The following is a 22378-nucleotide window of genomic DNA, read 5'->3' as shown; positions in this document are numbered from 1 at the left end:
AGGGAGATGAAAATTAAAATGAGACTTGAAGACTAGTTACATGACAGAAATAGAGACGGAAAGCTATTCATAGTAATTGGAATAAGGTAAAGATATAATTGTGAAAATTTATAAAGTAAACATATATGGTTTCAGAAGAGAAAAAGAGGATGGCAAAAAACAAAAACAAAACAACAACAAAGCTTATAAGGTAGAGGTATGTTTTAGAGAACCTTATATGTGAAGTGATGGTTGTTTGATTTTATTTTGAAAGCCAGTGGTTCTTAACATTTCTTTAGTCATAGATATTGTTTGAGGATCTGATCAAAGTTATTGATTCTTCCACTGTATGTTACAGATGACTTATGCTGACTTGTAGATGTTATTTCTTACATTTTTAGGAATTTTCTGCAACTGGTGTTAGCTACTTGAAATAGGTAGCAGTGGGAGTATTAATGCTGCAGAAATAGGCAACAATAAAATTCGTTTTTTTTGCTATTTTCTCCCTCCCTCCAACTCCCTCTTCCCCTTATTCCTCTTCCTCTATACTCTCTCTCCCTCTGTCTTTCTCTCTCTGTATTTCTTCCCCTCTCAATCTTTTAAATTTTATTTATTCTTATTTTTGGAAAGTCAGTTGTTAGTCATTTACCAGCACACTGCTGACTTTTTTCAATATAAAATTTATTTATTCTTATACACTTGAAATTTTGCAAGCAACATTATAAGTTTTTCATAAAACCTCTGAACTACTACATGGATTTATTCTATTTTATTTATTTATTTGAGTGTAAGATTAGGAATCATTTTATAGTTATTTAGGAGACATTGGATTATTAACTTTCAAAGCAGGGTTAGGGCTTCCCTAGTGGTGCAGTGGTTAAGAATCTGCCTGCCAATGTAGGCGACATGGGTTCGATCCCTGGTCCGGGAAGATCCCACATGCCGCAGAGCAACTGCAACTAAGCCCGTGCGCCACAACTACTGAGCCTGAGCACCACAACTACTGAAGGCCACGCACCTAGAGCCTGTGCTCAGCAACAAGAGAAGCCACCGTAATGAGAAGCCTGCGCACCGCAACCAAGAGTAGCCCCCACTCGCCACAACTAGAGAAAGCCCGCACGCAGAAACGAAAACCCAATGCAGCCAAAAATAAAATAAAAGTAAAGCAGGGCTATATTACTAAAATTTAGTATATTTAAAATAATCCAGCAATGCAAGTCTAAATTTATTGGAGGATGGAGAGAATTCCCATTTTGTAGTTGAGAAAAGTAAGGTTACCTGAGTTCACTTAATTATGAATAACAGGAGGCAGAATTTAAACACAGGGGTTCAGCACTGAAGTTCAGGATTTTACAAGTCAGCTGGCAGACTTAAGTTTCTGAACCAGCCTTTGTTCCCAAAAGCCTTGAAGATGATGACCTATTCTCCTCCCCGTCTCATGTGACTTCCATTTGCTCTTTTGTCAAATGGCATCAATTCAATAAATTAAAGAAAACAGATGGAGAGGCACATCAAGTCAGCATTACACAATCCACTAAAGTAATTAAGCAACTACTTTCAGGAACACATTCCTCCCTCAAATATTATAATGTGCTGCATTATCAACATTTTTCTTAAAGAGGATTAAGAGCATTAAGAAAATTAAGCATCATTAAAAGGCTTGCCATAAAATTACATAGCAAATTATTAAAACTAAACCCATTTTTGATTCATCAATGTGTTTTTGTTCTTTTATTTGGTAAGGACCAATTTAGTGAAGGGGAAAATAGAGAGAGGGAAGATGGAAAACCAATGAGACTGGCATAGGCTTATCATGTCAGAGGAGATTAGTGGCAAGCTTCCAACTATGTGCTATAAAAACCTTACTTTGAGGCCTTTTCTCAATAAATTATCTAGCAACATAAATTGGAAAGGGAAAGAGAAAGTAGAGAGAGACTCATCTGTGAAACCTGTGCTGATGTATAAATCCTTTTTAGTATTCTCCAAAGTGAGCCAGCAGCTACCTAGCATCTGAAGGCAATCTTATCTCACACACAGACACACACACACACACACACACACACACACACAATGTCATGTCTTTGCATTGCATGAGAAAAGACTGAGGAAAAATGAAGGTGAGTCCTTCACAGATATGGCAGTGCAGCTGGGCACAGAGAGCTGTCACTTGCTTCTGTCAGGCCTGAGGGACTTTAATCTCTAGGTATCAGATCCTGCCCAGATGTAAAGCTGACCCTCATTTCTGCTTTCCTTAACACCAGTGGGACTGATTTCAAAACACTGCAGAAGACGAGTAATCAACTTACATGTGTTTGTAAAATGAAACTGATAAATTTGCAGGTTAGCATGACTATGACCACTTCTAACACATTAGCAATTTCTATTAGCCTAAATTTTATCACATGGCTTTTGCTCCAAAAATAGGGTAATTGATTAGGAAAAAAAAAAAAAAAAAACTGTCAGATGGTCCTGGAACCTCACATGATATTAGGAAAGTGTGCTGTCTTGTCATAAGAAAGCATTTTTATGAAGAATAGATTCTCTATGTCATCAGGTAATATTATTGTGAATATCAGTAATATAAGATGGAGTTTAGGAGAACTGACACAGCTATTAAACATCAGATTTTTAGACAGAAGCCACATATGTTAATGAAGATCTGGATGAACTCACTCACTCATATTCTCTGCTTATTTTTACCAGGTAGAATACTAAGAACATATTATTTTTTGGAAATTTTTGGAGAATAGAAGGTAAAGAAAGAATATCAATGTTCAGAGACTGTGTTGTATAATAAGTTGTGATGGAAAATATGGAGAGACTGATTATTTTTTAAGCATTATTTCTTAAACGATTTACCTTTTAATAAAGGTATCACTTGGCAGAGTAATCCTATGGAGGAGGCTTTATACAAGTGGATTTTTCTAAAGGGTAACAGTCAAAACTTAAAGGCAGTGCCTCAACCAATGACCATACATGTGCCATGGATTGGTAGCACCAATACTGTAGAGCTGTACAGAAAAATGCATTTTTTGTCTCACATTCTTCAAGGAATTCAGTAAGACTGGAGTGGGATCCAGAAAAGAAGTAAATTTAATCATTTCCTAACTGAGAACTATGCAATTTGGGAAACCGCTGTCCCTGACCTTTTGATACTAGAGCAATGGCCCTGCTTGAAGAGGGAGAAAAGTGCAAAGATGGCAGGGTGTTCAGAGGAAGCATAAAAGGTGCCATTTCCATTATCTGAAAGAACAAAAAGGGACCATGTGCTATAATTTTTGTAGCTTTGAAATTTAGACCTGAAAAATACAAAGACCATTAGTATCACTCTATTTGATTGAATCATCATTTTGAATAATCATCTGAAACTTCTCCCAATCTCCGTGTATTACTGACATTCACAGTTATATTATTTGATAAAATATAGGTTCTCTTTTTCACAAAAATGCTTTCTTGTGATAAAACTAGCATTATATATTCTTCCTTGGAGTGAATGTGAAGGGGTTTGTGGTGTGGTGGGCAAGAGGGTTGAGGTTTGAATTCTTCCACTGAATTCAACTTGGGACGCTGAATTTCACATAGAGTAATCATACACAATCTCCACTTTGTGAAAATCTGAAATCAAGTTGCCTTTTTATAAGATTTAAGTGTCACATTTACTTAACTAAACATTGTTAAGGTTGTGACAGTCTGAATCAAGTTGATGAGAGTACAGAATTGCTGCAATAAATTGGATCAGTGAAGATCTGAGTCAAAGGCCACCAAACACTTCCTGTTGTTTTTAGCACATTTTAAGCCTGATCACCAAGAATATTGTTTCAAGTCCTTCGTTCGTTTAGACATGCTACAATATATGCATATCTAGGACTTGAAGGAAAAAAATCAGTCAATGTGTAAACTTCAGCATCCTAAAACCTAAAAAGAAATTATTGAAAATTAATTGCAAAAAAGTCTTGAATTGATGTGAAATGCCACTATTTCTGTCTAAATTATAAATAAAGAATTTCCACAAATCTATTTTGTGAAAAAATTATTATACATATTGTTTATTCATTTAAGAACACCCTGACCTATCCAATAAATTAGATAAGGCTTTTAGATTGCTTACTGAAATAGGACAGAGATCTTCAGGGTCCTTCAGGTTAGATTAAAAGGGTCCAAGACAGGTAACTCAGACAGGAAACAAAACAGCTGCTATGAATTTTGAAAGGAAAAACAAGAATTGAATTGAATCCAAATAAATCAATTGTTTTAGGATGCTGAAAATGTTAATTGGAAGATGCTAAGTGAAAATGATCACTCTCTGAAATCTAAAAATTTAAGTTTGATTCCACTTTCTTTGTAATTGATTAAGCCCCACAATCTCACTCGAGAAGAGGAAAATATATTTGCTGTTCTGCTCATACAGAGTCCTGGGATAACATAGGTCAACAATACCTCTTGGATGTTATATATAATTATGGGGTGCAGCTTGAAGTTCTGAAGTCCAACATGGGGGACAAAGTGAGAAATTAAATCCGGACCATCAGGCAAGAGAGGATAAGCTTGCTGCAGTAAAACACCACCCCATTATCTAAAGAGCATAAAACAAAAAATGAATTTATTCTTCACTCACATCGTATGCCCAAACCCAACTCAACATCATCATTCAAAAATCAGGCAGATACGGAGAACATTATTGAAGATATGGCCAGTCTCCATGCCAGAGGAAAAGAACTTTGAAGGATTTTGTGCTAGTAGTAGCATACTGTAGCCCAGAAGTATAACATGCCATGTCTGCTTACAGCTCAGTGTCCAAAATGAGGTACGTGGTCCAGTTGACTACAAAGACAAAAGAGAAGGGAATCTCACCATATATCTGGGAGGTGGAGGGGGAAACTATTTGGCAATTAGTAGTGACAGCTGCCATATCAAGATGTTTAGGTATTAATCCGAGTTTGGGAAATAACGCAAAGGATTCAGAAGTACAAATGTTTTGATTAATTGAAAGAATAGCATAACTCCTCAGGACTCTTAGTGAAAAGGTAAAAAAACTACATAAAATTATTATGAAGATATAGCCATTGAACTTATGACAGGGGCTCTCTGTTTTCTTATCCTAGGATAAGTAGTCTTTCTGATATGGACAAACAAAATCTGGAAAGTGGGGCTGCTCTCTGTGAAGCAGATGTCTTTTCAGAATTTTTTTTTTTTATATGAGGAATTTGAAGGACACTGGAGAGCCCTCACAGTTCTGACAAGATTCTTCTTTCAAGTTTACCCTGTTTATTTTCTGGTTAGTTTCTGAAATACTCTGAAAACATTTTGGAAATGTCCCCCATGTATAATCTGGATTCCTGGCCTCTCTCTCTTTTTATATATATGTATTATATCTTTTCTAACATAATAGGAAGGAGACTACTTCTAACTTGGTATCAGGAAAATAATAAATGTGGGAGGCTCTACCTGGGCAACGGCAAGGGAATACTAGTATGGTAAAGGGATGTATGCATGCTAGTGTACATCAGGAAAACACCTGAATAAATAATGCTCTCATGATGCTGGGTACATGGTGGGAAGAAAGTGAACTGATAAATACAGAATCTGTGGAAGGTATTCTTTGCCTTCCCATAATTAATCATAATAACCCTTAACATTTTTTAAGTTGCTTATCAATGGCAGGACCCGTGGAAAGTGAGGTACATGTATTTTCTAATGTAATTTCCTCAATATCTTATGAGGTCAGGAGGAGGACAGGGCAAGGCAATGTTAAACAATTTTCCACAGAGCACATAGCTAGTGGAAAACCCAGAACATTAACCCAGATGGGCTGAGTTCAGAGTCATCTTAAGTGAACACCTCAGTGTGGGTGGGAGGTAAAAATAAATAGCATCAAACTTAAATTCATGACTTGATGAGAAGAATCACATAAAGGTAGACATATAGAGTATGTAAAAAACAAGTGAGAGAATTCGACTTTAGCAGCTTGGGAGGAGTTAGGAGACGGTAAATAATGAAAATTAATGTTGTGGTGATGGTGCTTTTTTCCTCTCTCTTATCTCCAGAAGAGTTTAACAATGTTTCAGGATGTGGGACCAGGCAACTTCCTGTATTGTTTAATGTCTGTGGACTAGGGAGTCACCAACACGGAAACAACATCCTGTTTAACTTAGTATGCTACATTAAAGTCCAAAATCAAGTTTTCCTTCTAATTAAATTTTAATGTTTAAAGCTATTTTATTGAGAGCTTGATATAACTGTTTGCTCATCATCCTCCTTAAGCAAAGACTATTTTAAAAAATAAAACAACAAAAGTAGAATAGAAGCTAACCTAGAGATAATCTAAAGCACTGTAATAAAACTACAAGTAACCTATGACAATAAGGAAACAGGACCAGACCATCTATGGATACAAAAATCAAGCAGCTCAGGGCTGCTTGGCTGAGGAGAGTAGAGGCAGAAATTGACTCAGCAATTGAGTTCAAAGATTGCAGTCAGCCTTGCATACACTTAAACAGACGTTTAAGAGGTGGGTAGATTTCAAAATTTTACTGTATTAATTTATATTAATATAGATGAAAGAGAAAATAAAAGGAAAGTTTTCTATTAGGAAAATAATCACAGTAAAATAATGATTAAAATATAGATGCATATACAAAATAAATCAATCTTGAAAAATTATAACTAAGGTATGGAATTTGGATTAATAATATTTAGAGGATATATGCTGAGTGGGACAGGAAATTGCTACAAACAAATAAATAAATAAAGGTTGATCTCAGAAACATTAGAGTAAACATTAAAAGGTAAGCTGGGAATTTTGGTGTAAGGTTTAGACAAGAAAGGAGAGGCCTCTCCAATTGGAATAGTTACTCAAAGGTTAGAAGTGTAAGTAAACAGAGCCTATAAAGGGAGCATGTATTTTGGGCTTTGGCCCCATGACATTCCAAAAGTGAAATCAATGGATTGCAGTAAGATCATGGGTTATTTATTCATATTTTCAGGAAATGATACTCAATTTTCAGAATCAAGATTTCCAAGCAGCCAAACACCACTTATATTAGACTGGCTTAAAGATCAGGACCCATATCTTTGTGCAACAGTTATTCTTAAGTAAGTAAACATATTAAAATATTTAATTTCGTGTATTGAAGGAAACTTCAAAAAGGTTCTTCACTTGATAAAACAGAATAAAATATACCCCTACCTAGACAATATATAGATAATGCTAATATCATTTAAATATCCCCATTATTTTGTCCCAACAAATATTCTCCAGCTTTCTCTCCCATTGTTACCATAATAATACAGTTGCCAATCCAATATTAGTTGCCTCAGAGGGATTTGGGGGAATTGACTGGAAATGGATGTTAGGGAAATTTCTAGAGTGATGGAAATATTATATATTCATAGAGTTCTGGGTTGCTTGAATATGCATATACATGCTAAAACTCATGAAAATATAAACTTGGGATCTGTATTTTTGCATATAAATTATGCATACGATGTTACATATAGTTCAATATAATGAAACAGAATGAAGGAAGAGGAGATGGGAGGAAAGGAATCGATGAAATGTGCATATAGATAACTATTTTCAACTCATTAGCTGTAGAAGCAAGCAATGAAATAGCTCACTAACTGTTGGAAGAGTAAGTGTTGTCAGGGTCCATTCTTACTGAATTTTTATAAGATGGAATACATATATACATATTTATAAACATATAAAAGCACATATATGATATCTTTGTTAGCTCTGAGATGATCCACTGTCGATGGAAAAATGATGATGCTGTAGCAATGTCTTAAGTAGAAAAGAAAATGATAGGATCTAAAACACCTTTGGTGGAATTGACTTTAATAAGAGCTGCAAAGTTCATCTAAATGAACTGAAGTGTGAAGTGGGTGCAGAAAGTGGTAGGTATGTATATCTGCTAGCTGGAGTCTATGGAATTTCTCTTCTGATTGCCTCAAATTTTTCACAAAATTAGAAAGAGGGGCCTTTATCTGGAATGTGGAAGGAGGAGAAAGTGTTTTGTATTTGAAAGAAGAGGAAAAAGAAAGAAGCAGTCAGACAGGAGAGTAGGGAAATAAAGATCAATATCTGGCAACATCAAGACTCCAGTTGAGGTTTGTAATTATGGATCCAAAACAAGTATGTAAAAGCAGAAGAACTGGACTTTCCAGCAAGTGTATTTTAAATCCAGGAAAATGGCTACTGCACGATTTTGCTTGGTCCTTAAAAGCAGAGTGAGTACTCAGCCAGCATATGAGAAGAGGGGTCCAGAAAATACATTTGGAGTTTATGATTAAAAATTTTAACCCCTGGCCCTTTCTTCTCACCTCAACACTAATCTTGTCATAAATCTTATTGATACTTCTGATACCTTGGCATCTTCTTCTTTCTTCAAATATCTTTTCCATCTCCCTACATCAGCCACTATTTTGATAGTCATACCCTAAAATTTGGCCACTGCCAGTAACTGCAATCACATAAGAATCTAGGCTGTAATCATTTTGCATTCTGACCTTTATCTCTTACAAATTACATCCTTTGACAGAACTACAGTTCTGTCAATGCAATTATATTGATCCTACCATCTTTGCCATATCCCTCATTCCCACTCACACCTTTATTTTTCTTCCCATGACCTATCACTACATTCAATCCTCTGCCTACATGCTTATTTCCTTACCTTTCTCTCAACTTGTGGGAAAAATCAACTTTAGTTCATATTGACTCTGCCTGCTCTCCTTCTCACCCATGCATCTAGATGTGGCTATTGAAAACCACACAGCTATGCTATAGTCGCAAGTAAGTGAAAGAAAAATAACCTTAAGGGAGTTGCTCATCATTTCTAACACTTTCCCTAGTCTGTTTACTCTTCCATTCCATGCCCATTTCCCAACTATTTTGTTACCATACATTGATATGCCTCAAATACATTACAAATTTGCAAAATATTTGTTCCACTACTCACAGAGCAGTTAGGAGATGTCTGGAGTGACTTATAGACCCTAGTTACCCTGCAATTACTCCCAGTCACCTCCAGCTGTGAGCACTCTTACATGTCTTCCAGTGTTTTGCACAAATATAATTTTCCAAGTGTACCATGATGTGAAAATATTTTGAAGTACTGTAAAAAGTGACTATTTCACAACTTTCTTCTTAAATGTTAAAAGCTTCTCTCCCTTCCTCACTCTATGCTGATTGCCTGATTTCTGACATCCCTGGAAAATAAACACTGTAGCAGATCTTGTTAACATCATCCCCACCAGATTGACCAACCTGAAATCTTACCTCTGTATTCTACCGTCCTTTCTTTCACTATGGATGAGGGTCCTATCCAATTCAACCATATTATTTTTCACTAAATTCCATTATCATTCTTCTACTCAAGGATTTTATTCCTGTAATTTTTCCCTTCTCCCTACATCTTGCATGGTTCTGTATATAATAGCTCATTTTATCAGTTTATATCCTATCAGTTCACTTCTCTTCTCAAGAACACTTTATCCTGAACTCATCTCCTGTTCCCCTTTAGCAAACTCTTCAAAAGAGCTATCTTTAGCTTTTTTATCTAAATCTCATCTCCCCCTTCTCTTCTAAATACATTCCAATTAGAATTGTTTTATACAAACTACTCTACAGAAACATTGCTTGTCAAGATCATTAATGACCTTCATGTTGCTTATCATCAATACTCAACTTTACATTTATTCCCTTTCATGGTAGGCAGAATAAGGAACCCCCTAAAGACCTGCACATCCTAATCCCCAGAACCTTTGAAGGTTTCATGTTACACAGAAAAGGGGAATTAAGGTTGTTAATCAGATGATTTAAAAATAGTTTACACTAGATTATCTAAGTGGGCCCAGTGTAATCACAAGGGCCCTTAAAAGTGGAAACAAGAGGCAGAAGAAGAGTCAGTGTCAGAATAATGCAAAGTGAGGAAGATTTAACTGACCATTTCTGAAGATGGAAAGGAACCATGAGCAAGGAAGGCAGACAACCTCTAGAAGCTAGAAAATGTAAGGAAACATTCTCCCTTAAGCCTTATCATCCACTTCAGAGGTTCCTCTGCATGTGCCTTAACAGCAACTGAATGGCTACATGTGAGTCCTAGACTTCATTTTCTCTGTCTATGGTCATTATTTATTTGACACATTCTATTGACTTTGGAACCGTCTAAAGGCTGATGACTCCCCAGATTATCTTTTTTTTTTTTTTTTGTAAGTAAATCACAGTTTTATTTATTGAAAGGTTTTTTTTTTTTTGGAAAAATTTATTTATTTTTGGCTGCATTGGGTCTTCGTTGCTACACATGGGCTTTCTCTAGTTGCGGCAAGCAGGGGCTACACTTTGTTGTGGTGTGTGGGCTGCTCATTGCGGTGGCTTTACTTGTTGTGGAATGTGAGCTCTAGGCACGTGGGCTCAGTAGTTGTGCCTCGTGGGCTCTAGAGCACAGGCTCAGTAGTTGTGGCACACGGGCTTAGTTGCTCCGTGGCATGTGAGATCTCCCTGGACCAGGGCTCGAACCTGTGTCCTCTGCACTGGCAGGTGGATTCTTAACCACTGTGCCACCAGGGAAGTCCCCCAAATTATCTTTTTAAACAGTGTCTCTCTTCTGAATTCCAGACTCATATGTATCTACCTGCCTCCTTGGTATCTCAACTTGAATGCTTATTGTGATCTCATATTTGGTAATTCCAAGACACACTTTCTTTTCTCCTATCCCCAACACTCCCCCCCACCAAAAAGAAAAATACTGGCTCATATGCAGACTTCTCCACCTAAGTAAATGACATATCCATCTTTCCATTTGCACAAAAAAAGTTGTAGTTTATCCTTGATACCTTTCAAATCCTAAATGCAGTTCATTTGTAAATTATGTTGGCTCTGTCTCCAAGTTTGCAAGTAATCTGCCTCTCCATTTCTGATTTCACTCCTGACCTGCTATTATTTGTGCAAACAAATATCCCTCTACTTTAAGGTCTTCTCACTTGTTTTTCCATTGGTTTGTAATAAATCCAGTCCCCCATGTATCTACATGGTTTTATCCTCTCACTTCCTTCAGATCTCCCACATGCATCATATTAAAAGCTTTCTTTAGTCCCCTTCATTAATCGCATTCCTTTCCCCAGGGTCATTCTACACTTATTAGCCTACTTTATTATACTCATGAAATCTGTCACATTCTTATTATATTCCCACATCAGAATATAAGCTCCATGAGGGTAGGTTTTTGTTTACCTCTGTATCCCTTCTACTAAGAACATGATGCAGCAGTGCATAGATACTCAATAAATATTTATTAAATATTTATTTATTGACTGTGAACAAGACTTTAGGGAATGCTATATCTCACCAAGTACACAGATGCAAAGTTTTCATCCCAGCCCTTATATTAAAATAAATAATGTGGTTCAATTTGGTATTGAGAGTGGTCTGCTTCCAATATCCTTTATTTCTCAGGAATATTAATATTTAATAATTAATATTCTTAGATATACAAATTCTGCATTTTCAATTACATCAGTTGCAAATGACAAAACTAAGAGAGGCAAGAAAAGATACTGTTTAAATTTGTGTTTTTCATTCTAGGAATAAGTTTATTACCTCTTAGAGACTGTAAGATACTTTCTAATCTTTGGAAATGAATAGGAATTATCAAGTTTAGATACAATGCAGAAGAAAAACTAGAGAGACCTGGAAATGATTTTATTTATTACACATGACAGATATGGTTTATTCAGAGACACATTGTCATTGTTTTGAACTATGAAGTTTCCATCATCATTAGCTTTCCTTCTTTCCCAGCCAGCATTATTTCCCAGTCCTATAGCCATAGCTCAGAAGAAACATATCACCTACAACACACACACACACACACGCAGAGTCCAATAATTCTAAACTGTTAGCATTCTGAGGAGGAATGAGAATGCGACAGCATGGGAGAGGGAACCAGGATGGTGTCATAATTGTGTGATGAGTTTTGTGTCCTTTTGAAGTAGCATCCCTACAGCTAAATTTACTTACCTTTAAAATACAGACGCTCCAACTCTAATTCTTGGCAGCATCAGTTAGTAAGAAAATTATTTGCTTTGCTGCTTTGCTGTGGAGTCTTTCACTTTATTTATTTATTTTTAACAGGGACATTGTACACAATCTCCTTTCCTGGCAAAACATCCAAGGTGGTGAAGACAGTTCTTAATATTTTCCTACTTCCCAAATCTGTATATTTACATGAACTCAGACATTATTCTTACGAAAACTGTGTTCTCCTATGCTGCCTCATATGAGTCATGTTCTAATGTAAGTCACTTAATATCTCCTGCTAAAATATATATATATGGTTTTCAGTAATTATAAATTATAGATTACAGAATATTTAAAATTCTTATGTCTCTTAAGAGTAATTATACTTTTATAGGAGTCAGAGGTTTAAATATAAAAGGGTATAACTCTAGGGACACTCTATCATATTTATAATACACCTGGGAGTATACAATATTGTCAATCACTTTGCTCCTGCTAGTGCTAACTTATTCATATACTCTCTATGCTTTATCCTTGTTCTTAACTTAGACATAAGCAATTTCACCTTCAATTTGACATATCTAGAAGCTCCTTTTAAATTTTACTTTAAGAAGTAAATAATAGCATATCGAATGATATAAGATGACATAAAATATCTGTATACTATTTTTCTTTTGAAGCATTTAAGCTAAAACAGAATCTAAAGACAAAATAATTTGAGAACAAAAGGACAAATTTACGCACTGGCAACTTGCACTTTATGTTTCTTGGAACCATTATACTATGAGCCCAGAGAAACTTTTCAGAATCCTAACTATCTTGCTGGAGAGAATACATAGAGTTCCTGAGATTTCATAGAAGGAGAAAGGCCCAGATGAACTCAATCTTCCATATCTTTCAGCCAAAGGAAAAGGCATGTGAATAAAATAATCTCTGAATCTCCAGATCAAAACTAAACACCTCTGGAGGATTTCAATCAGCAGTCAGCAAAAACAGCAGAGAAATCTGTGAGGCAAGCACTGCCTGAATTTCTGATGTCCCAAATCATGAAATATTACAAAACATTTGTTTCATTAATTCACCAAAATTGTGGGTAAATTGTTATGCGACACATAGTAATTGTCTAACTGATTTATTTTTACCAGTTTATTATAAATTTTAATTTGTTCTACCAGTTCCATAAGCCATTTTGTGTTCTTTCTTCTTCATTTGTGATTAATTTATTAAAAAATAATTCTACTCTCTCTCTAATATAAATTATAACTTTTATCACATTTGAGTATGGTTTTGGGTTCTAAATATATTTTAATTTCAAAAATATGTTAGTATTGTGAAGGCAGATACATTTAGATTAACCCATAAATTTACCCATTTTGTTAACTTTTTTTTTTCCTTTTGCTTTCTCTAAGCTTCCTTATGGGATTACTTTTTGTTTCTTCTTGTAAAACTATTTTTCCTATTTTTGATATGATTCCACTAGTATTTTTTCCTTTTATTTGTCTGTAAGATTTTATTTTAGAAGAATATTTTTTTCTAGTTTATAATTCTACATGGGCAGTTCCATTTTGTCACACATTAAAATTTTAATTCCATTGTCTTCTAAAATATACAATTACTATTGAAAGTTTAACTGCCATATTCAGCTCCTTTGAATGTAATATCATTTTATTTATTTTAATATTTTGTAGGTTTTTTTCTTTTCTTTTATTGTTTTGTTCCTGACATTTTGGTTTTTGTACCTATCCTTTGCATTTATCCTTCTTGGAATTTGTTGTGCCTTTTGTGGCCTGATATTTCCCTATTTTCAAAAAATTTAGTACTTATCTTTTAAGTATTTCCCCTATACTATTCTTTCTCTCTTCAGTCATATGCATATTAGAATATTTCACTATATCCCTTTCTTTATAACATTTTCAATAATTTTTATTATTCTGCTTTGCTTTTTTAAGAACCATCTTCTATCTTTTGATGTGTCTAATCTGTTCTTAAGTTACTGTATCTTTTTTATTTACTTTTCCATTTGTTTTTTTACACATTGGCAAAATTACCAATCTTGCTTTCTAATTTCTTAAACATACTAAGAGAAGTTATTTAAAAATCTTTGTCGGCAGGGAGACCTTCAAGATGGCGGAGGAGTAAAATGTGGAGATCACCTTCCTCCCCACAAGTACATCAGAAATACATCTACATGTGGAACAACAACTACAGAACACCTACTGAACGCTGGCAGAAGAACTCAGACTTCCCAAAAGTCAAGAAACTCCCAAGGTACCTGGCTGTGTGGCTGACAGGGTCTTGGTGCTCCGGCCGGGTGTCAGGCCTGTGTCACTGAGGTGGGAGAGTCAAGTTCAGGACATTGGTCGACCAGAGACCTCCCAGCTCCATGTAATATCAAATGGTGAAAGCTCTCCCAGAGATCTCCATCTCAACACTAAGACCCATCTCCACTCAGCGAACAGCAAGCTACAGTGCTGGACACCCTAAGCCAAACAACTAGAAAGACAGGAACACAACCCCACCCATTAGCAGAGAGGCTGCATAAAATCATAATAAGGTCACAGACACCCCAAATCACACAACCGGATGCAGTCTTGCCCACGAGAAAGACAAGATGCAGCTTCATCCACCAGAACACAGGCACCAGTCCCCTCCACCAGGAAGCCTACACAACCCACTGAAACAACCTTAGCCATTAGAGGCAGACACCAAAAACAACAGGAACTATGAACCTGCAGCCTGCGAAAAGAAAATCCCAAACACAGTAAGTTAAGCAAAATGGAAGACACAGCAGATGAAGGAGCAAGGTAAAAACCCATCAGACCAGACAAATGAAGAGGAAACAGGCAGTCTACCTGAAAAAGGATTCAGAGTAATGAGAGTAAAGATGATCCAAAATATTGGAAATAAAATGGAGAAAATGCAAGAAACATTTAACAAGGACCTAGAAGAACTAAAGAGCAAACAAACAATGATGAACAACACAATAAATGAAATTAAAAATTCTCTAGAAGGAATGAATAGCAGAATAACTGAGGCAGAGGGACGGATATGTGACCTGGAAGATAAAATAGTGGAGCTAACTACCACAGAGCAGATTAAAGAAAAAAGAATGAAAAGAATTAAGGACAATCTCAGAGAATTCTGGGACAACATTAAATGCACTACCATTAAAATTATAGGGGTCCCAGAAGAAGAAGAGAAAAAAAAAGGGACTGAGAAAATATTTGAAGGGATTATACTTGAAAACTTCCCTAATGTGGGAAAGAAATAGTCAGTCATGTCCAGGAAGTGCAGAGAGTCCCATACAGGATAAATCCAATGAGAAACATGCCAAGACACATATTAATCAAACTATCAAAAATTAAATACAAAGAAAATATATTAAAAGCAGCAAGGGAAAAACAGCAAATAACATACAAGGGAATCCCCATAAGGTTAACAGCTGATCTTACAGCAGAAACTCTGCAAGCCAGAAGGGAGTGGCAGGACATATTTAACATGATGAAAGGGAAAAACCTACAATGAAAATAACTCTACCCAGCAAGGATCTCATTCAGATTCGACTGAGAAATTAAAACCTTTACAGACAAGCAAAAGCTAAGAGAATACAGCACCACCAAACAAGCTTTACAAAAAATGCTAAAGGAACTTCTCTAGACAGGAAACACAAGAGAAAGAAATGAGCTACAATAACAAACCCAAAACAATTAAGAAAATGGTAATAGGAACATACGTATCGATAACTACCTTAAATGTAAATGGATTAAATGCTCCAACCAAAAGACATAGACTGGATGGATGGATACAAAAACAAGCCCATATATATCCTGCCTACAAGAGACCCACTTCAGGCTTAGGGACATACAGACTGAAAGTGAGGGGATGGAAAAAGATATTCCATGCAAATGGAAATCAAAAGAAAGCTGGAGTAGCAATTCTCATATCAGAAAATATAGACTTTTAAAATAAAGACTATTACAAGAGACAAAGGAGGACACTACATAATGGTCAAGGGATCGATCCAAGAAGAAGATATAACAGTTGTGAATATTTATGCACCCAACATAGGAGCACCACAATACATAAGGCAAATGTTAACAGCCATAGAGGGGAAATCAACAGTTACACAATCATAGTAGGGGACTTTAACACCCTACTTTCACCATTGGACAGATCATCAAAAATGAAAATAAATACGAAAAGACAAGCTTTAAATGATACATTAAACAAGATGGACTTAATTGATATTTATAGGATGTTCCACCCCAAAACAACAGAATACACTTTCTTCTCAAGTGCACATGGAACATTCTCCAGGATAGATCATATCTTGGGTCACAAATCAAGCCTTGGAAAATTTAAGAAAATTGAAATCATATCCAGTATCTTTTCCGACCCCAACGCTATGAGCCTAGATATCAATTACAGGAAAAAAACTGTAAAAAATTCAAACACATGGATGATAAACAATACACTACTACATAACCAAGAGATCACTGAAGAAATCAAAGAGGAAATCAAAAAATACCTAGAACCAAATGACAATGAAAACATGATGACCCAAAACTTATGGGATGCAGCAAAAAGCGTTCTAAGAGGGAAGTTTATAACAATACAATTGTACCTCAAGAAACAAGAAACATCTCAAATAAACAACCTAAACTTACACCAAAAGCAATTAGAGAAAGAAGAAGAACAACACCCCAAAGTTAGCAGAAGGAAAGAAATCATAGATCAGATCAGAAATAAATGAAAAAGAAATGAAGGAAAGAATAGCAAAGATCAATAAAACTAAAGGTGGTTCTTTGAGAGATAAACAAAATTGATAAACTATTAGCCAGACTCATCAAGAGAAAAAGGGAGAAGACTCAAATCAATAGAATTAGAAATGAAAAAGGGGAAGTAACAACTGACACTGCAGAAATACAAAGGATTATGAGAGACTACTACAAGCAACTCTATGCCAATAAAATGGACAACCTGGAAGAAATGGACAAATTCTTAGAGAAGCACAACCTTCAGAGAAATAGAAAATATAAACAGAACAATCACAAGCACTGAAATTGAGACAGTGACTAAAATTCTTCCAACAAATGAAAGACCAGGACCAGATGACTTCACAGGCGAATTCTATCAAACATTTAGAGAAGAGCTAACACCGATCCTTCTCAATGTCTTCCAAAATATAGCAGAGGGAGGAACACTCCCAAACTCTTTCTATGAGGTCAACATCACCCTGATACCAAAACCAGACAAAAATGTCACAAAGAAAGAAAACTACAGCCCAATATCACTGATGAACATAGATGCAAAAATTCTCAACGAAATACTAGCAAACAAAATCCAACAGCACATTAAAAGGATCATACACCATTATCAAGTGGGGTTTATCCCAGGAATGCAAGGATTCTTCAATATACACAAATCAATCAATGTGATAAACCGTATTGACAAATTGAAGGAGAAAAACCATATGATCATCTCAATAGATGCAGAAAAAGCTTTCAACAAAATTCAACACCCATTTATGATAAAAACCCTCCAGAAAGTAGGCATAGAGGGAACTTACCTCAACATAATAAAGGCCTTGTATGACAAACCAACAGCCGACATCATTCTCAGTGGTGAAAAATTAAAGCATTTTTGCGAAGATCAGGAACAAGACAAGGTTATCCACTCTTACCACTATTATTCAACATAGTTTTGGAAATTTTAGCCACAGCAATCAGAGAAGAAATAGAAATAAAAGGAATCCAAGTTTGAAAAGAAGTAAAGCTTTCACTGTTTGCAGATGACATGATTCTATACATAGAGAATCCTGAAGATGGTACCAGAAAACTACTAGAGCTAATCAATGAATTTCAGAAAGTAGCAGGATACAAAATTAATGCAAAGAAATTTCTGGCATTCCTATACACTAATGAGAAAAATCTGAAAGAGAAATTAAGGAAACACTTTCATTTACCATTGCAACAAAAAGAATAAAATATCTAGGAAAAATCTACCTAAGGAGACAAAAGACCTGTATGCAGAAAACTATAAGACACTGATGAAAGAAATTTTAATGATACAAACAGATGGAGAGATATACCATGTTCTTGGATTGGAAGAATCAATATTGTGAAAATGCCTATACTACCCAAAGTAATCTACAGATTCAGTGCAATCCCTATCAAACTACCAATGGCATTTTTCACAGAACTAGAACAAAATATTTCACAATTTGCATAGAAACACAAAAGACCCCGAATAGCCAAAGCAATCTTGAGAAAGAAAAACGGAGCTGGAGGAATCAGGCCCCCTGACTTCAGACTATACTACAAAGCTACAGTAATCAAGGCAATATGGTACTGGCAGAAAAACAGAAATATAGATCAATGGAACACGATAGAAAGCCCAGAGATAACCCCACACACATATGGTCACCTTATCTTTGATAAAGGAGGCAAGAATATCCAATGGAGAAAAGACAGCCTCTTCAATAAGTGGTGCTGGGAAAAGTGGACAGCTACATGTAAAAGAATGAAATTAGAGCACTCCCTAACACCATACACAAAAATGAACTCCAAATGGAATAAAGACCTAAATGTAAGGCCAGACACTATAAAACTCTCAGAGGAAAACATAGGCAGAACACTCTATGACATAAATCACAGTGAGATTCTTTTTGACCCCCCTACTAAAGAAATGGAAATAAAAACAAAAATAAACAAATGGGGCCTAATGAAACTTAAAAGCTTTTGCACAGCAAAGGAAACCATAAAAGATGAAAAGACAACCCTCAGAATGGGAGAAAATATTTGCAAATGAAGAAATTGACAAAGGATTAATCTCCAAAATTTACAAGCAGCTCATGCAGCTCAATATCAAAAAACAAACAACCCAATCCAAAAATGGGCAGAAGACCTAAATAGACATTTCTCCAGAGAAGATATACAGATTTCTAAGAAACACATGAAAGGATGCTCAACATCACTAAGCATTAGAGAAATGCATATCATAACTACAATGAGGTATCACCTCACACCAGTCAGAATGGTCATCCTCAAAAAATCTAGAAACAATAAATGCTGCATAGGGTGTGGAGAAAAGGGAGCCCTCTTGCACTGTTGGTGGGAATGTAAATTGATACAGCCACTATAGAGAACAGTATGGAGGTTCCTTATAAAAATAAAAGTAGAACTACCATATGACACAGCAATCCCACTCCTGGGCATATACCCTGAGAAAACCATATTTCAAATAGAGTCATGTACCACATTGTTCATTGCAGCTCTATTTATAATAGCCAGGACATGGAAGCAACCTGAGTGTCCATCAACAGATGAATGGATGAAGAAGATGTGACACATATATACAATGGAACATTACTCAGCCAGGAAAAAGAAACAAAATTGAGTTATTTGTAGTGAGGTGGATGGACCTAGAGTCTGTCATACAGAGTGAAGTAAGTCAGAAAGAGAAAAACAAATACCATATGCTAACACATATATATGGAGTCTAAAAAAAAAAAAAAAGGGTTCTGAAGAACCTAGGGGCAGGACAGGAATAAAGGAATAAAGACGCAGACATAGAAAATGGACTTGAGGACATGGAGAGGGGGAAGGGTAAGCTGGGACGAAATGAGAGAGTGTCAAGGACATATAGACACTACCAAATGTAAAATAGATAGCTAGTGGGAAGCAACTGCATAGCACAGGGAGATCAGCTCAGTGCTTTTTGACCATCTAGAGCAGTGGGATAAGGAGGGTGGGAGGGAGACGCAAGAGGGAGGAGATATGGGGACATATGTATATGTATAGCTGATTCACTTTGTTATAAAACAGAAACTAACACACCATTATAAAGCAATTATACTCCAATAAAGATGTTTAAAAGAAGTATTTAAAATAAATTAAAAATCTTTGTCTAAAAGCCCCACTATCTGGATGCACCATAGTTCTGTTTGTATTATCTTGTGTTTCTCTTTCCTTTTGTCCATATATTTTCACATTATGCACCTGGTATCTTTTGGTAGAGTTTCAGAAAATGAATATGAATATTTGTAGAAAGAATTTGAAGGTCTGTGTGATTAATCTTTTTTTTTTTTTTGCCAGGCGTCTAGGTTGGCAACGCTAGTAAGTTTAATTTACCTAACCCAATTAGGTATTTAAGTAAAGCTAGGATTCAATATCTGTGAGTGTCCTGTTCAGTGGAGTCCTGATCTATTATCAGTGGATCATTACTCCCAAGATGTAGACTTCTAAATCTAACCTCAAGTAATAAGTTTTTAACCAGGCATGCTGATTTGTGGCAAACCCTAAACTCCAAATTTGCCCCCTTCATTCTGTGAGTATAAATTCTGTCTAGCTTCTGAAATTTATGCATCAATTTCTCCTGTTTTGGGGATCATGTGGGTACTAAAAAGAAAAACAGAACCAGATACTGAGCTCAGAGCTGTGAGCTTCTAGTATTATTTAGTTCTTGCTCCTGCAATTCTCCACTTCATTTGAGACTTGTCAAATAATTTTAAAGAGATTTTGTCCATGATGTTTTCTATTTATTTTCAGTGGAAGAGTTAATTTGAAATGGCTACCTTGCCATTATTACAATCTGTATTTCCTTGGAAATACTTTAAATTTAATTCAATTAAAAAACAACAAATTGTTAAGTCTTGGAGACAAAAACACCTTACATACTATCAATTTTCACAGGAACACAGGAATATAATTGGATGTTTGTATAATTTTTAAGTGAAATGTGTGTTATTGATAATTATATCAGACAATAGGTCTAGACTTAGATTGTTCTGGAAATATCAGAATGCAAAACAATTGTATGTTACCCTAGTTTTAATTCCATATTGGAATTTTTATGCAAGAATTATGCTTGAAGTGACATGAAGATATATATATGAACAATTTCCCTTTCTTCTGTGAATAATATGCTGTAATAGATGAAAGGAGGTGATAATGTGATAAACCAGGCCTTCAAGGTTACATACAACTTTACCATAAATATAGGGTCTCCATAGGAAAAAAATAAATGGTGAAGTTATAGAGGTATCAATGTCCTTCATACATTTAAGGAGAGAAAGTTGTAGTAGACAACATGAATATTGTTCAGTTGCCTGTAACAATACTTTAAAGCCTTTTAACTGATTTACAAAATATATGGCAAGTGATAAGTATATAACACGAAGAAGGTTTGACTGCCTAAAGCAGGTAGTTTCTGCGGTATAAGAATTCATTCTAAAATGAAGTATTATCATCTCTCTATCAATTTACAAATGCTTGACATTAAATGTTTTATGTTTTTCTTTTAATTTAATCTCCTCATTGACTAAGGCAATAAAATATTATAGAAGTTCAATAAATACTATCTGAATTAATTAATAGCACCAACTACATTTTGTTAGATTTTTCACCACGTATCTGTCTTCTCCATACCGTCTCAAAATCTTTCAAGAATAAAAATTTACTACCTAGCACACAGATAACAAAAATTAAAAAAATAAGTGCATAAATAAATTTCACTTCAAAGTTCAATAAATTGAACTTCATTCAAATTCTATTTAATTCAAGCCAATTCTGCACAAACCCACCACTTTGTATGTAAGAGGATTGTCATGATTTGTAGTATCAGATATGACAAACAATTATCTAGTAGTTTCTCCACAAGCAAGGTGTAAGTATCCTCCTACTCTGATTTGCTGGGAGTCCAAAATCTCTTCTCTAGAGCTACTCTAGCCTCTAAATATACTCTGCCAAGGCATGTACTCATGTAGAAAGACATAGATGTGTTTGCTTCTTGCCACCCACACAATGAAAACTCAGCTAAAAGTTATTCTACATCAAAATATGCCAGGAATCCATTATTATAGCACATTAGATTTCCATTAGATTTGCCTACTTGGCCATTTTCTCAAGAAAATGATTTGGGTCAAGGTCAGTTATATTCCATCTGACAAACCACAAATCAACGTTTCTGTTCCTTTTTTTTTTAAGTGAAGGGTTAAGTTCACTGATTCATGCCCTTTACAAAAGGGTACTTCTTGTGACTCATTGTTCAGAGCCCCTTGTTCTTCCTGAGGGATATCAAGAAACATTTGGGTATTGAGAAATATTATTCAAGGTCTCAATACTTTACCTCCAAGCAGCATTTAGTTTTCAGATGCACTTTTATCATACCTCCAGCCTAATTATCTTTGCATCCTATATATCAATTGTTTCTCCCAGGGAGGGGGCACATTTACTTTCCCAAAAACTAGCCACTCTTTTGCTCTCCCTTTTTTTTTTATGACCATTACTACATCACCCCTGGACCATCGTTATAATTAAAAATGGGCACATGTTGTGAGAAAACATTTCAGCCTCTGATACAAAGTTGTCTTGGCCAAAC

The sequence above is a fragment of the Eubalaena glacialis genome, chromosome 14 (genome assembly GCF_028564815.1).
Source record: "Eubalaena glacialis isolate mEubGla1 chromosome 14, mEubGla1.1.hap2.+ XY, whole genome shotgun sequence".
In the NCBI taxonomy this organism is placed as follows: domain Eukaryota; kingdom Metazoa; phylum Chordata; class Mammalia; order Artiodactyla; family Balaenidae; genus Eubalaena; species Eubalaena glacialis.
The sequence above is the reverse complement of the archived record's forward strand: the minus strand, read 5'-3'. Positions refer to the sequence as shown.